The 16,890-nt window shown below is 44.3% G+C and overlaps 1 long non-coding RNA gene across 1 annotated transcript in view; it reads right to left on the reverse strand.

Annotated features, from left to right (window-relative positions):
* Positions 1-2,077: 2,077 nt before the first annotated feature.
* Positions 2,078-16,890, reverse strand: part of LOC138285075 (uncharacterized) — a 76,649-nt gene continuing 61,836 nt past the window's right edge. Inside the window, exons 4-5 of the long non-coding RNA XR_011201518.1 lie at positions 13,159-13,186; positions 2,078-2,102 (exon numbers count right to left, since the gene is read on the reverse strand). This is a non-coding gene — a long non-coding RNA (uncharacterized lncRNA). The remainder of the gene's footprint in view (positions 2,103-13,158; positions 13,187-16,890) is intronic.

Genomic DNA, 16,890 nt, shown 5'->3' on the forward strand with positions numbered 1-16,890 from the left:
GGAGATTTGAAATAGTTACATGACTTAATTATGGATGTTGTAGATGGGATGACCTTTTCCAGTTTCTAATTTTACTTTCAGGAACTTCTCAGTTAAAAAGTTAGACATTTTGGTGTCAACAGATTTCAGACTGGGATCTGAGCAGAATTAAGACTGCCAATGTCAACATAAAGATATTTGCTGTTGCATCCTCACTCATATTTATTCTGAGGCTAAGAGGATATTTAAGAGCAAATGAGAAAGAAAAAGGGAGTAGGCAAAATGCAACTCTGAGCAAGTTGACTAAAGTAAGGTCAAAATGCACACTGCTGCATCTAAGAGGCCTTTGTAATTTTACAGTAGGCACTTTTTTTCTCCAGATTCTTTTACATCCTAATGTGTGCAACCTAGCTCAGGAATGAACCATTTATTAATATATTTTTTGAGTCAATGCTGATTATTTTCCATAATCACATTTTTTTTATGAGCAGTCTTGTCATTAGTAAAATTTCTTACGTTTACTTGTTACATTTTACAGATTTTGAAATATTTACCAAGAGTTTGCATTGGTCCATATGTGGCGTAAAACAAAGCATAAAATTGGATTAATTTACTTTTAATACAACAGCCTGTGGGCATAGGCCATTGATGTGTAACACCTGAATGCCTAGGAAACCCTTAGGACCTAAATGTTTTATTTGGAGGAACATGCTACTGATCACATCTTTGACAGTGTTTCACTTATTATACAGCACCTAGTTGCCTGTGAGCTTTCTTCTTTGTGGAAATTACATTTCCAGATGCTATATTTTCAAACAATATTGAAAAAAATCTATAAAGTGATTCAGCACTTTGACAATTTTATACAGAAATGTTGTTTCCAGCAAAGAAAAATAATTAAACCTTATTCGAAGGTCTATAATAAAAGTCAGAAAACTGTTTAGATTTCTACATTGCAAGAAAACATCCATTTAGCGTGAAACAGTGACACCTGAATAATTGCACGAAATACCTCTCAGCCAATCTAGGTCACCTTTTGTCAAAATACCTTTTGACCTTAATCTGTCTGTAGCAGTTTTTATGTGTGTCCAAGGTGCTTCTGTGGTTTGTCTGCATTGTCTATGGCTACAGTATGCAACATAAGGCTGTGCAAATTAGCACCATATTGTAGGCACACCTCATCAAACCGGCACACTGGAGCAAAAGTATCTTTTTCAGAAACAAGATCCAAAGTGGCCCATGTCAGTGTCTACAGTTTAGAGAAATCCTGAGGAAGATGTTCAGGAGGAAGGAATTTGCAGACTTCAAACACCTGCTAATGATGTTTACTAAAGTATCAGTGTTGTTTTCGGGACCAGTAGACAAACCTGATTTGAATTTGTAGTAAACTGAGGACCATATTTATGACCCGGTTTGTGTCACATTTGTACCATGCAAAGTGGTATGTGGGTGACTCAAACTTTAAGTGAAATTTATGACGCCATGCAAGGCCACTTTGTGTGGCCCTTAAACGCTCCACAAATCTTGAGTAAAGCAATGCTGTGCACATCGCTGCAATGCAATGACCTGCATTGGAAAGGCATTACCTGGGCATTACATGGGCGTTCCCAGGCAACTCCGATGGTTGTTGATGCAATACCTAATTTACCAGAAGTTTTAGACCTGGGAATGCACCAAAAAGATACACCTCACCAGGAAAGATGTAACAAGGAGAAATATTTGTATTTCTCCTAGTTGTTTCCCCCTTCCATGTGTGCTGCATTCTTCAGCACACACAGAAAGAGGAAAACGCCTCAGAGGTTTGTTATTGTGCAGTCCTGCATGCGATGGAGGCACCCTTGCACATTAGTGCAAGGGTGCCTGTATTGGTGGTAGGCAGCCAAAATGAAGCCAGCGCATTCCTTCCCTTTCCCTGGCACGCAGTGCAGTGCAGCAAGTGACTTGCTGTGCTGTACTGCGTGACAAGCCCTCTAAATACGCCCTTTATCTTTATTAATGTTTTTAGAAGAAAAATATGCATGTACATTTAAATGAACTGCAAACATGTTAAATGTTAACAGATCATATTACTGCATTAAAGTTTTCAAAAATCACTTACCTTTGTGGGTTCACACGGTGTAAATCTAAACAAAACAGGAAAGATAGGAAAGAATTGTGATTACTACAGTATTACCTTGCTACACACAATTTTCTGACAATACAGTGATGATCGATTCATCTGTATATATATACTGTATATATATACTGTATATATATACTGTATATATATATATATATATATATATATATATATATATATATATATACAGATATATATATATCCTGCAGAAATGAAAAAGTTACTTACCTTTGGTAGCACTTTATCTGGTAGAACTCTATCTAGCCACAGATTCCTTATCTTCAAAATACCCCCTGGCATCGGACTGGGGGCATAGTTATCAAAGATCTGCATCGCCCTTGCACCATGCAAGGACGATGCAAAACCTAGTTGACATGTACCATGCCACGCAAGGCCCCCTTGCGTAGCCCTGCAGTGCTTGGTAAATCTGGAGTAAAGCAAGGCAGTACAAGTTGCTGCTTTGCACTACCCTGTCCCAGATTTACCATGAGTGGTAGACCTGGGAATGCATCAAAATGCTAAACATTCCCCAGGATGGAGGAGAAATATCTTTATTTCTCCTTTCATGGGTGAACCAGCATTGTTCCCACATGCAGGGAGCTGCTTTAAACAGCAGCCCTCTACTTGCAGGAGCAATGTTTTCATCTTTTTCACTGCCTGCATATTTGCGTGCAGGGAAACAGATGAAAACTCTGCTTTCTGCAAGCAGGAGCTGTTTGACAGCTCCTGCTTGCAGAAAGTGGAGTGTTTGCTCTGACTTCGCAGGAGTGGTCAAGACTCCTGCCAAGCTAGAGCAAATGTCTAAGTCCAGGGGGTGTGCACCCTGGGATGTTGCAGAAGCTGGCCCTAGAGGTTGGCAGTCCCCAGGGCCATCATTGCACCTCGAGGGGGGACACGTGGCCCCCCTCCAACCTGAGGTAGCCCCGAGGAGGTGGTAGTCCCGAAGGGTCTCTGAAGGATTCACTTCCTTCTTTAAATTCAGCACCAGGGAGGTGGCGGTCCCCAGAACTACGAGGGGGAGTATGGACACCCCACACTCATTATCATTAAAACCCCCGGGAGGTCTCCAGGGCTGTGGGGAGGGCGCTTTGCCCTCCCACACTCATTATCATTAAAACCCTGGGGAGATGGCGGTACCTTGGGCTGCAGGGGGGCAGTGCAACCCCCCTGCACTCATTGTGATTAAAGGTCCAGGGAGGTGACAGTCCCTTGGGCTGCAGGAGGCAGGCAGTCCTCATGCACTCATTATCATTAAAACTCCGGGGAGGTAGCTGTCCCCCGAGCTGCAGGGGGGCTGCAAGTCCAAACTCACTATGAATAAAACCCCAGGGAGGTGGTGATCCCCAGGGGATGGGTGCATAATAATTATAAGCCCCATGGAGGTGGGGGTCCCAGGGAAATAAAAACGCCCTAGGAGGGGGGCTTCGTAAACCCCCCCTCCTGTAGTTCAACATGTCCCCGGGGACTTCATGTAAACAAGCACGGGAGACTGCACTTGTTTTTTTTAATTTTTATCCAATCCTTGGATCCATTGCATCTCTTGGTGAAATTTGATAGAAAATGCTTTCTTGTCCTGGAAGTGGGCAGGAGATGGGGGTGGAAATGTTGGCAGCCAATCAGAGCTCCGCATTTCCCTGCGCAAGTCTGTTATTATTTGCAAATCCTTTGCACCTCTAGATATCGACATTTCTTTTTCTATCACTATCTCAACAACTGCTGAACAAATTTATACTAAATAACAAAAAACACTTTTTTTGGACCAAGAGCTACCTTTTTGCTAAATTTGGTGTCATTCAGTCCAGCGGTTCGGACTGCAGTCATGTCTAAAGTCCCTACGTGAATTATAATGGGAAATGCACTTTTTATACCCCACTTTTTTTCAGCCCCCCACTTGACGATCACCACAAAACTTCCCATGTACAACAAAATTTTCGGGAATACTTATTCTGGAAAATTTTGTGAAGATTCGTCAAATGGTGCCATAGATATAGGCAAGTCAAAAAATGCTTTTTCAATGGAAACACAGTCTTAACTATAACTACCTACCGGCCACTGCCAGTACATGCACACACACATATATGGCACAGCACCCTTGATTGTTTTGTGCAGGGAGGGAAACCCAGCTGCACAAAAACAATCCTTAGAGGCGAGTGCAACATAAACCCTTGACAAAGTATAGTAGTGTTGTGTGGTTCTAACCTGATGGGGAGGATGTAGGAATTAGAAGTTGGGAACGTAGGACGGTAGTGGACATCATGTAAATGATACTGCCAGGATTCTGTTCTAGTGAGAGCTAGGCTAGGCAGGTGCTCACTTGGGCTCATTTAAGGTATAGTAGTCAACTTGTGATCATGTCACTCCCTCTTACAATGTTAGAGAGTATATCAGAGCTGTCGCATCCTTAACTTACATCCTTCTGTGGCTTTATCTCTTAACGCAGCTCATTGTCCCCCTCTCCCGGATGTGCAGTACACAAAGGGGAACCAATTTTACTCATTAAAAGGGGGTGGAAACTCAAAGATCATTTGTTTGGATTGTAATAGTTCAAAAATCAAAATGTTATGGTTTGAGGTTTAGACTGAGATTACAAAACAAAGCATAGGCTAGCTGATTGAAAAAGTACAATGCTATGTTAGTAAAAAATGTGTTTATACAGAGTACAACCAATCATTGTTTTTTTAATCTTCTTTCTTAAAGCACCCAAGGGCGAGAGGGCATCTACGGTTCCAGCTACCATCAGCACCACGGCAGGTGTGACCACTAGCCTTATCACAGGCACCACGGGCGATGGTTCAGCTGCCCCCTATAAATAGTTTTGATTCCCTACGTCTAAAATTATGCCCTTCTCTCTACTTACTATTTTTTTCATGTTGGATGTTTGTTATCCCTGCATATTTCCCTGAGTTTTTCTATGTTTCCTGTTTCCGCAGCTGACTTTCTCCTGTTTGTACCTTTCATCTGCTCTTTTTTTCTTAAGCTTCTCCTTGCTCGGTCATTTACATGTCTTTTTGTTGTTGTGCAGTACCAAGAGGGGAAAAGATTTCTGGGAATGTAAAGAGGATTGCAGAGGCAGGCCCAACTAGTACCCTAGTCACCAAATATGTTATTTATTTTTTTGCTGATCAAGCAAATAGTAGAGACTGGTCATCATGGTCATGAACTTTTGGACTTTTGATAAAACAAGGTACTGATAGATAGCTAACCTAAATGCAGTGAGGTATTGCTGTTGTATGTTGGGCAAAGTAATTACTCAGGTGGCTATCTGGTATCCAAAATGGGTGCATTATGTTTCTCACCAGGTGCAGAAACCACCACCAGTAGGGCAGTCAAAGCTGGGATGACCATGGAAGAGGGAGATATCGCAGTGGTGGCAGGGACAAGTGGTAAGTCACCCGGCTTTCTTAGTGTCAAAGCACTGTACTGGTTAAGCGTGGCAGGTATCCTGCCACACCTCCAAAGTCAAATCTCTGCTCTTGGCATCTCACCACTTCAAACTGAAGCATGGTGTTGTTAAAGTCTTCCAATACGATTGCAGCTGTATCGGATTTCTCCATGGTAAACATCGCTACTGTTTCATGCCGCTGAAAGCCTTTATAAAGTTTCTTCAATGCTGATACCTGCAGATAGCTATTGCCTAAACCCTACAAAAGAGATCCAGTGTGCATTGATACACATGTAATCAATTGCTTGACAACTGGTCCACTTGTCTGTCATTAGGTGGATAGAGTGAACAGTACTCTGCTGCGAAACGTGTCCAACCAATTGCAGCCAATCGTGATGGAGAGCTGGAACAGCAAATACGGCAAAATAAGTCCAGCTAGGACGTTCCATTTCTTGCAAATATCTGCCACAAATTCTACAAATATCACTTCTTCCACAGAAGAAAAAGGGAGGCGGTCCAGCACTAAAATGTTACCCAGCTTCCAGTTGTACAAACGTGCCGTTGGGTGGTTGCGTTTGCAGACCCCTCCTGCCTAAACACACCTGTAATAGTATCTTGTATTGTTTTTGTGTGGCCCCACTGACAAAAGCAACTTCTGGAGAGGACCAGGAGGTGGTAAACTCAACGTGCATCTTTGGGTAATCATCACTGTATGCAGTAGTGTCTCTATCTGAGTCTTGTGCCATTTCGAAGTTGCTGATGCAGGTGATGCTGCTGGGGACAGTGCTGCTTTGTGTAAAGCTGTCTCTTCTTCCTCATCACCTCCCTTTGTGATCGGAGCTCATTCCCCTTTCTCATCACCACTACCACCTGCAGCATTTTTTCAAGGTGCTCCTCCCACCGGATTGCATGATGTTTTTTCATATGGTTCATTTAGCCTCTAGTACAATAGTGTGAACCACTCTTACCTCGACTAACACTTGTGTGGCAAATGGAGCATATTACAATGTTATCCTCCTGCTTGCTAATCATAAAGAAGTTCCAAACTGGGGTGGAGCTTATTTTTAGTGTGCTGCTGGAGACAATACTAATGCCTGAAGTACTAGAGGTAGGTGGTGTGTCAGTGATTGCCTCTCTGCAGTGTGTACTTCCACTGGGATAGTAGTTGATGCAGGTTTCAGCACAGGCCTTACAAATATGAAAGCTGGCGTGGTGGGGGTGGAACCAGTGCCACATACCCTTGAGCTGGTTGACTAGGAGGGGTAACGTTGTTGTCCTCTGAGCCAGCTTCCATGACAATGACTTGCTCATCCCCTTCTCCTTCCATAACTGTAAGGCTTTCAGGAACTTTCCTTTTTCCTTGTCCCTTGTGGTGGGTCTTGGACTCAGCCAGGGTCCAATCCATGTCCAGATCATCGGAGGGAGGGCTTGGATAAGATGGTGGAGTACCCTTTCTTTTTTTTGCTGGAGTTAAGGAATCCAATGGTTCAAGAAGAGGTGCATTTGCTTAGCAGGAAGGTCAACCTCCTGTTCTGTTCCTATTTAAGGATGAACTATTGCTGGCTCTGGCAGCAGCGCCTGTTCTCCACTTTCTGCAACTATTAGGTACTAGTTTGTGGCTGAGACAACTCAAATTCAGATTCACTGCTCCTCGCCATGATTGCAGTGGCTGTCTTGCCAAGAGACATGGCCTTGAGCTTAGGTTAGGGTGGAGACATCACTGATGCGGGAGTGCTGCACCCAGCTTGCTGCCTGGAGGACGGTGCGACAGGCCCACCACATTTCCTGAAAAAGTGGAGGGTGGCACACCAGTGGTGGCAATCTGCTTCTTATCCTCCTCACTGGCCACTTTCTTAGCAGGAACACTTTTCTCTGGGGCTTTCTTCAAGCCTTGTCAGTTGGCACTTAGCTGCACAAGTGGAAACAGAGGAGTCACATGCTGTGATCATGACACTTTGTGCCAACCTTCTGTCTGGAAGTACTGTGGGTGATGTCTCATGTGCATCGAAAAGCAAACAAACAAGAAAAACAGTTCGTGAAACGTTGCATTTTTGCAGTATGAATTAATAATAATACAGACAATCTAATTAAGTGAGGTTATCCCAAATAATTAACAACAATAATGTATTGACTATTGATTCTGGTCCACTCCACACCACAACGTCATATTTCAAATCAGGACAACAACATGTAGATGTGACGGTTTGCTTTATATCAATCTAGGAGGAGACACAGGTGGAAGAAGGGGAGTAGGGAGGAAATGGAATAATCCTCAAAAAATTAATGTTGGTGTGCCCCTATGGTAGGCGGGGGGCTGCAAATTGCTGGTATGCACCTATGGCAGGTGGGGATGCAGGAGAAAATAGAGTAATCCTTACAAAATGTATGCAGGTGTGTGCCTATGACAGGCAGGGGATGCAGGAAAAATGAAACAATCCTTAAAAAATGAATGCTGCTGTGCACATATGGCAGACACAAAGTGCAGGGAAAATGGGATAATACTCAAAAAATTGATGCTGCTGTGTGTCTATGGCAGGCAGTGGGTGTGGGGAAAATGTAATAATCCTTAAAAATGAATACTGGTGTGTGATAATGGCCTAAGAGGAGAAAACCTATGGCAGGCAGGGGGTGGAGGTAAAATGTTAAAAACAAACTGCTGGTGTATCACCAGGGACTATGATAAATCCATTGGGAGGCAAGCAGCTGCAGAGAAATAATATTATAAACACTATTCATACATATACTACAAAGATCCTCAAGCACATTAAACTAATATCAGGGAAAAATGAAAATGGCATGGAACTCTTCTATTAATGTACATAGAAAATGGCTTTGAAAACTGGAATAAAGGAATTAATAATACACTGGGGGCTTATTTACTACTTTTTGATGCAGGGCAGCACAGCAAGTCACTTTTCTGCACTCCCCTGTGTCAAAAGAAAAGGGCAGGAATGTACTGTACCTAGGAGATACAGCACATTCCTTTCTTCTTCCATTATGCTGGCATACAATTGGTAGCCTTGTGCCAATGCTGGTACCCTTGCACCATGGTGCAAGGGTGTCTGCGTTGCAGGAATGATTGTTTTTGTGCAGGAAGGGACACCTTCCTGCACAAATCGAGAAAGACAGAATGCAGCACACATAAAAAGAGGAAAACACATGGAAAAATAAAGTTATTTCTCCTTGTTGTGCCTCCCGTGGGCAGCCACAGGCTTTTGATACATTCCCTGGATAACAAATTCTTGTAAATCCGGGAATGCATGAAAATCCATGGGTGTTGTATGGGAATACCCACCGCAACGCCCATGGAATGCCTCGTTGATGCAGAGTAAGGCAATGCAGCGACTTGGCTCCATTGCCTTATTCCATATCTATAAGGCCATGAAAAGTCACTCAAAGTGGCTTTGTGTAGCCTTGTAAATATGGGTCTGCAGCCTATTCCGCTGGATCATCACAAAAAGTGACACTCCGGCGGCGCAAGCTGCTTGTAACTATGGATCTAGGTGGCTGTCTGAAAACAGCTGCAGGCCACATTGTCAAACAAGAAAAACAGCAAGCAAGGAGGCACAGAGAATAAAGACCACATGCAGGCCTATTGCAAAAGCAAACTGACTGCTTGCACAAAACGGCTGCCAGACACATGGTCACACAACAACAACAGCAAGCAAGGAGGCATGCAGAACAAAGAGCACATGCAGGCCTATGGCAAAAGCACACTGACTGCCTGCACAAAATGGCAGTTGACCACATGATCAAACAACAACAACAGCAAGCAAGGAGGCATAGAAAACAAAGAACACACGCAGGCCTATGGCAAAAACACCCTGACTGCCTGCACAAAATGGCTGCCAGCCACATGGTGAAACAACAGCAACAGCAAGCAAGATAGACTGGAGAACAGAGAACACATGAAAGTCAAGGCAAAAGCAGACTGACTACCTACACAAAATGGCTGTCGGCCAGGCAGTCACATGGTTAAACAACAACAGCAAGCAAGGAGGCATGGAGAACAAAGAACACATGTATGCATATGGATGGACAATGACTACACAAAATAACAGCTGACTACACGGCATGGAGAGCAAAGACAAATTGGTGGCCTATGGCAAACACACAAAAATACACACATACTAGCCAGACAAAGGAGGCATGGTAAATAATGAAGAAAACACTACCATTAATTCAGCAATACCAAAAACGAAAAGTGAGCTATGAAACGTTTTACAACAAACATCCTGCCAAAGTCATAAAGTCATAATGATATCATATTACCCCACTAAAATACACTTTTTTGCAGGAAAAAAATGTGAAATACAAAAACAATTAGGATTAAATCCAATGCCATCCTTGGCCTAAAAAAATCATAGATACAACATGTACCACAGGAAGAGTGGTTTTGAATATCCAATGACTTGTACTTGCTGGATGGCCCCTGGGCAGACTAGGCCATATGGCAAAAGAAATAAATAGTGCAAATTTAACAAACATGGAGAAAATGTACTGAACTGTGCTACCTTTTGCTACCTGTGCTATAAACGACAACTCGAGGCCATCCGCCACAACCAGATTTTTTAAAATGTATACAAGTAAAAATAAAATACTGCTGCATGCCCACTATCAAACATCCTTAATCCAATTGTTTTAGAAATTACCTGCTGTGATGTCACAAAACAAAGGGCCTGATTTTAGAGTTTGGCAGAGGGGGTTACTCCATCACAAACATTACAATCTCATTTTAGCCTATAGAGATCGTAACATAGCTGACTGGGCAAAGTTACCCGTCCGCCAAACTCTAAATCAGGCCCAAAGTCCTTAAAATCTACTAGTATATGCAGCAAACAAAGAGAGTGATCCTTTCCCCTTGAAATGCTTGTGAAAAGTGACCAGGAGAAGGACAAAGCACTGGGGGGAGCCTTCTGAAGATGAAGTTGCAGTCTCTGCCGAACTTCATTCCTGTTGAAAAAAAGTAAAATAAAAAATGCTTTTTGCACTAAAAATAGCTTGTCCGTTGGAGTAGAATTTTAACTAGAAAAGGTACCTGAGTTGATTTACCTGCTTCTCCAGTTGAGAATCTACTCGAGAAGCAAAGACACAATGGCTTCAGTCACTGGTGTCACAAAGTGAAGAAGTCACCAGAAGTCTCAGTGGCGACCAGAAGCCACACTAGTGGGCGAAGAACTCCCATTCATGCTCGCAAGCACACAATAACAAGCCTCGTGGAAGCCAAAAAAGCCTTGCACGTGCCAATGGAAAAGTAATTCCGCCACACACCGGATGGCAGAATTACACAGGAACACTGTGTTACACGCATAGCACAGAGTTACTTGAATTCAGCCAACTCCACAAGCAAAATTAATATTTCCTCAAGGGGCTAGTCTCAGTGCCACTGACTATTAAATCGATATGCTGAGTGTGTCCTTCGTCTCACTTGCACATCTGATGGTGCACTTTGAAGGATTTTGCTCATCAGCAACTGCTTGAGAAAAGAGAGCTCTGGCATCTACCAAGATCATGGGCAGCACTTTTGTAACCAAATCTCACACAGTATGCTGGGTGAGGCCAGAAAGGCATGGTGTGTTCACCAACCACAGTGCTAGGCTGGTGGAAGGGAAAATCCACTTACCAAGTGTATCCAGCCTTTTGGATTCCCTATCTGTTGGAGTGGTAGGGAACGTGCCCTGACTGATCCAAGAAGTGGAGGTTCGGACCACCAAGCTCTCTAGGGTGTGGTACTGGGTGATGAATCTGGGGTCACCAGGAGCAGAGCAATGGCAGACAGTCAATGTCCTGTGCAGAGGAGCCTCTGTGCAGGGCTTAGACGTGCCCAATGGAGGACATGTGTAAGGCCTTCATCGAATGGGAGTAAAGATTTAGAAGGAGTGACTCCCTGCTGAAGCACCTCTATCAAGTAGTTCATCTTGACTATCACTGTGAGCAGCTGAAGGTCCAGGATCTCAGCCAACCCCTGCACAACCACTGAGAATGAAGCACCTGTCTCTAGAGCCATTGTAGGGGGACAGACCAGGTCAGTTACTGGTGAGATATCCAAATCACTGCCATCCATTGGTTACTCATACCAGCTGTCCTCTGAGTCATCAAGAGAATGCTTGTAACCATGAGGGTCTTCTGACCCCTCCCAATCATCACCCTGTCCAGGCCTGTCAAAAGAAAAAGGCACTGGTGCGGTACCAGTCGGTGTCAGAATCTACGTCGAGTGATGCCATCAGGCTCTATGTCGGATATAATGAGGGGGCTGGTGCCACTGTGTGGCATAGGCAGTGCCAGAAGCAATGGCACTGGATTGGGTGCTGGGGAAGTTTGATGTCTTGCAGGCAGTGCCACTCCAGATCCAACACTGGATCCAAGGGACCTGAATGGCACCGAGGTTGATCATACAGGTGGAGAACTAGTAGGTGGCCTTCCTGCACCTCCAAAGAGGTCAGGCTGCCAAATGTGAGGTGCATAGCCTCATAAAACTCCTTGGGTTGGGCGGGTGTGGCACCAGCACCGGGAAGCACATCGCTGACCCTGAAACCTAGAGTGATGATGCTCCTGCACCATATATAATGACTTGGACCAACACAGAGAAATAGAAGAGCGATTCAACTTCTTAGACTTCTTTTTCATATGAGACTTACCTGACTATCTTGATCGAGACAACACTAGTCAGGAGCAGCTCAGTGAGCAATCATGGGACCTTCTCCAATTGTGAGATGAAGAGCACCCTCTCCCTCAGCCCCTTAGGATTCATTGTGCAGCAATCTTTGCAGTTCCTGGAGTTATGGTCCGGCTCCAAGCAGCAAAGGCAAACCAGATGAGGATCTGTCAATGACATCTGCCTGTGACAGGCACCACATGGTTTGAAGACATATCTAGCACTACTGGAGATGCAGTCTCAAAAAAGTCTTGAGAAAAAGTTGAGAAAAGTCAGCCAAAAAAGACAGGGGTTAGCTCTCTCCATATCAGCGCTGGCTGGGATGGAAAAAAAAGAAGTGATGTCAGTGTACTGGGGTGGCGCCTATACAGGCACTGTGCATGTGACATCTGGCACGGATGCCCCTGACACGGAGCCGAACAATGCCACCTACCAGCGTGCAGGGCTACTGCTCCAAAATTTCCAGATCCAGTCTGATGCTCCGGGAATACTGGGAATATTCTAAGGTAAAAAATCTATGGCTAGAAGTCTCTATCAGATAATAAATAGCACACTGTCGGAACACCTCCATTGCACCATTGTTACTTCTTTGTGAACTGAGAAGGATCACTGTGCAGTATGAAAGGTATTCATTGGAAGAAGTCTTATGAGTCTTTAACTCGGCAGTGCTGGTAATAGGAATGGGGATTTTACTATCAACTCAGGTACCAAAAACAATGTTTGGAAATGAGTTGATGTTCCGTCCAGAATGCATGTGGAGTAACCAGACCCGAAGTACACAGATTAGATTGAAGAAATACTCTTCATTTCACAGAAATAGAATGCCAACACTCTAGCAGAGGGGAATGCAGATGTATTTTAAGTTATTAAAGAGGCTAGTGGAATAAAGAGGTGAATACTGTGGGGAAAGGCTCAATTATCCCTTATAAGGCTAATAAATCTATATCAATCATCTTATACAGAACTCTGAATGCTGAACAATTCCATCACATTTAGGTAAAAAATAAAAATTGTGTGACTCACGATTTCGTCCGATCCGTATTTCTTGTTTCTGCAATAGAATGAAATGAGATGTACTTTACTTTTGTCAGTCACACGCACATATATTGACATGCATGCACATGCACCCAAACTCTAAACAACCATTTTAATATGTTTCTGTTGCATATCAATTGTATAAAAACCTAACAAAAGGCACTAATTTAAAATAAAACCAAAATAAAGGTTACTTACCTGCAGTGATATCTTTATGGTGGATACGCTATCTACCAAATTCCTTACCTGTAGAACAACCCCCAGGCATCCGGAAAACTTGAAAGACATGATGTCACCCATAGAGGGCGCTGGATTCACTCGGCACCACAAGTGACATCAGGCGATGCCACTGAGGCCACAAAGCGCCAGTCCCTGTGCCTCAAAGTCAATTTCCCTCCATTTTTTCCAAGCCTTCGTGGCAAGAGGGTAGAGTGACAAAAGGAAAAACATTTTTCAGGACTAAAAGAATGCATAAGAGGTTCTTATTAATCAGGGTGTAGAAACCACCGATCAAATGGGGAGGTGGTTGGTTTGATTGGGAATCTGCAGGTATGCAGAATGTCCACCAGAAAAAGTGTTACTGCAGGTAAGTAACTCTTTCTTCTGGTAGATACTTCTATCTGCAGGTTTCACACCAATACCCTGCCTAAGAGAACGATTGATGGATGATTTTAGACCAAGAAATCCTCCGGGAAGGATCAAATGAAGTGTCCGGATCTAGCCAAGTGTCTGTCCCTGCGCACCTCCATATCAAGGCAATAGTGCTTAATAAAGGCATGCAAGGAAGCCAACGTTGCTGCATGTGAATTGAACTTATTTATAAAGTGCGAGCTGTCACTCCCTAGGCGCTGTTATGGAGCAAAGATTGAAGAGTCTACAAAGGGGGCACAACTGTAGCTTCATGTAAAGAGAGATAGAGAAAGAGAGATGGAGCTTTAGCCTTGCAGGTCTCTGTAATGGCACACCCGAGCTAGTGCAGAATTGGCTGACTTGGCCCCGTTGGCATAGGCTCTGATCTCTTCAGATGGCTTCTTCTTGGCTAAAGCGTAACAAGTCTTCATGCATAGAATGATCTAGGGGGATACAGTCCTCTTCTAAACCACCTTCCCTGTTTTGGTTCTGCAATAGCCTACAAAGAGCAAGTAATCTGACTGATATTATATGGTGTGGTCCAGACAATAATTAATTGCCCACCTACCGTCCAACCACTGAACCACTGCAACCGTTCCTCCTCCTTCGTCGGATGAGCAAGGAGTAGAAGGTTAAAAGGCTGATGGATTGGGCAATTTTGAAGGGAGTGACCACTTTAGGGAAGAAAGCAGCCCTGGTTAGCAACACCAGCTTATTTGGAAAGAAGGTAGTGATTGGAGGATCACAGCTAAGGGCTTACGTTTCATTGACCCTTCAGTCTGACGTGATGGCAACCAAAAACAAAATTTTAAGGGTGAACATCAAAATATGCAACTGTGCAGGAGCTCAAGCGGAGCCCCAATTAAAAATGTGAGAACCAAATTCAAACTCATTGAGGAACAGCAAAGAGAGTGGGATGAAAAAGATGATTCAGGCCCTTAAGAAAATGCATGACAACAGGACACTTAAAGAGGGATGGCTGATCTGGCAGACAGAGGAATGCAAACAAGGCAGCTAAATATCTCTTTACAGTGCCAACAACACATCCTCTTTGAGCCAGGGAAAGCACAAACTGAAGCACTTGGATTAACTTGGCCTGCAAGTGATCCACTATTGTCTGCACATCATGCAACAAAGTTACCCCACCTACTGCAATAGGACTATTTATTGGAGGAGTGACATACAGGTAAAATTACATCTACCACTTTCGGTGGCAGCTGAAAGGAGCTCAGTTGTCTTCACTCCATCTCTGAGCATGTAGGCAGAGGCCTCAGAGATTGATGCAGAACCATTCCCCCACCCGACTAGGAGAGATGATCCAGGAATAGCAGGTGGAGCGGAGGACACATGGAGAAGCGCAGGAGGTCCACATAGTACAACCTTTTTGGCCAAACTGGGGCTATGAGATTGACTTGGTTGTGGTGAATCGTCCTCAGAACCTGAGGAATCAAAGGTATAGTGGGAAACACGTAATGCAGCTAAAGCTTCCAATTCACTTGAAACACCTCCCCCAAAGCTCCCCTCCACACATACTGGAGGGTGTAGAACTGATGGCATTCCGTCCATCTGAGGGGGGCCCCACTGGGTGAAAGTATTCTGGACTATCTCTAATAGAAGACGCCACTCATAATCGGTAAAATAACACCAGCTCAGGCTGTTGGCTCTAACATTCAAAGACCCTGCCAGGTGATTAATGAGAAGCTAGATTCCCTGGCGATGTGCCAAGATCACAGTCTCAATGCTTCCAAGCAAAGGAGGTATGACCATAATTCCCCTTGCTTGTTGACATACCACATTGAAGTTGTGTTGTCTATCAAGATCTGGATGGACCGACCAATGACAGAGGGGAGGGAGGCCTTGAGCACCACCCAAATCGCCCACAGTTCTACCAGGTTGAATTGAAGAAAATGCTCTTCCGGAGACCAGAGGCCTCTGATCTCCAGATTCTTCAGGTGAGCGCCTCAGCGAGATTGGAGGCACCCATCACTATCGTCATCACGGCTGGAGTGGAAGTGAAGGCCACCTCTTGTGTCTATGTCACCTCGATCCCCCATAAACCACTTCTGCCACAGTGCTGGGGGAGACTGCAAGGGAGTCTGATAGGTATCCCTTGAACTGGAGCCACTGCCTGCAGAGGCACCACTACATGCCCGCATGTGCCAATGTGCATTCATGACGGAGAGAATGCAGGAAGCTAGCAGACCTAGGAATCATACGACACTTAGGACTGGAACGCTTGTGCCTGGTAAAAACAACAGAATCATCTCCTGGAGGTCTGCAATTCTCTGTGAGGGAGGGAAGGCGCGGAGAAGGGTGATGTCCACTATCAACCATATGAACTAGAGTCAATGGGAGGGGCACATGTGAGATTTGGGCTTTTTGATTGAAAATCCCAGGTCAAAGAGCAGAGAAGATGTCCACTGCAGATGATGGAACACTATCTCTGGTGAACTGGCTTTGATAAACAAGTCATCCAGGTGAGGGAAAATGAGCACGCCCAACTAGCTGAAAACAAACTGCCACCACAGCCATCACATTTGTGAAGACTCAAGGGGCTGATGTCAAACTAAATTGTAGCGCTGCAAACTAGTGGGATGTAGAACCTGCCACAGACTGCAAATACTTCTGATGAGACCGCAAGATAAGAATATGGAAACACAAATACTGTAGGACCAGGATACTATCAAGGCTCCAAGCGCCAACACCAGCAGAACCTGAGCTATGGTCAACATCTTGAACTTCTCCATTCTGAGGAAGAAGTTCAGGCTCTTGAGGTCTAGAACGGGACACAGACTGCTGTCCCTCTTGGGCACCAGGAAATAACAAGCATAGCAACCTTTGCCTGTCTGGCACCAACTCCGCCGTTCCTTTGAGAAGGAGAGCTGCCACTTCTTATTGCAAGATGGTAATATGATCGGAAAGTGGGGAAGAGGGGAGGTGGGATGGGGGTGGAACCTGAAGAAGGAGAACAGTGTACCATTTGTATCATTTTTTCTATGATCTGAAAGGTCCACTTGTCCAAAGTAATGGATTTTCATGCTGGAAGAACATGGGACACCCGCTTTCCTACAAGCTCCATGTGCTGTTGGA

The sequence above is a fragment of the Pleurodeles waltl genome, chromosome 1_1, assembly GCF_031143425.1.
Source record: "Pleurodeles waltl isolate 20211129_DDA chromosome 1_1, aPleWal1.hap1.20221129, whole genome shotgun sequence".
In the NCBI taxonomy this organism is placed as follows: domain Eukaryota; kingdom Metazoa; phylum Chordata; class Amphibia; order Caudata; family Salamandridae; genus Pleurodeles; species Pleurodeles waltl.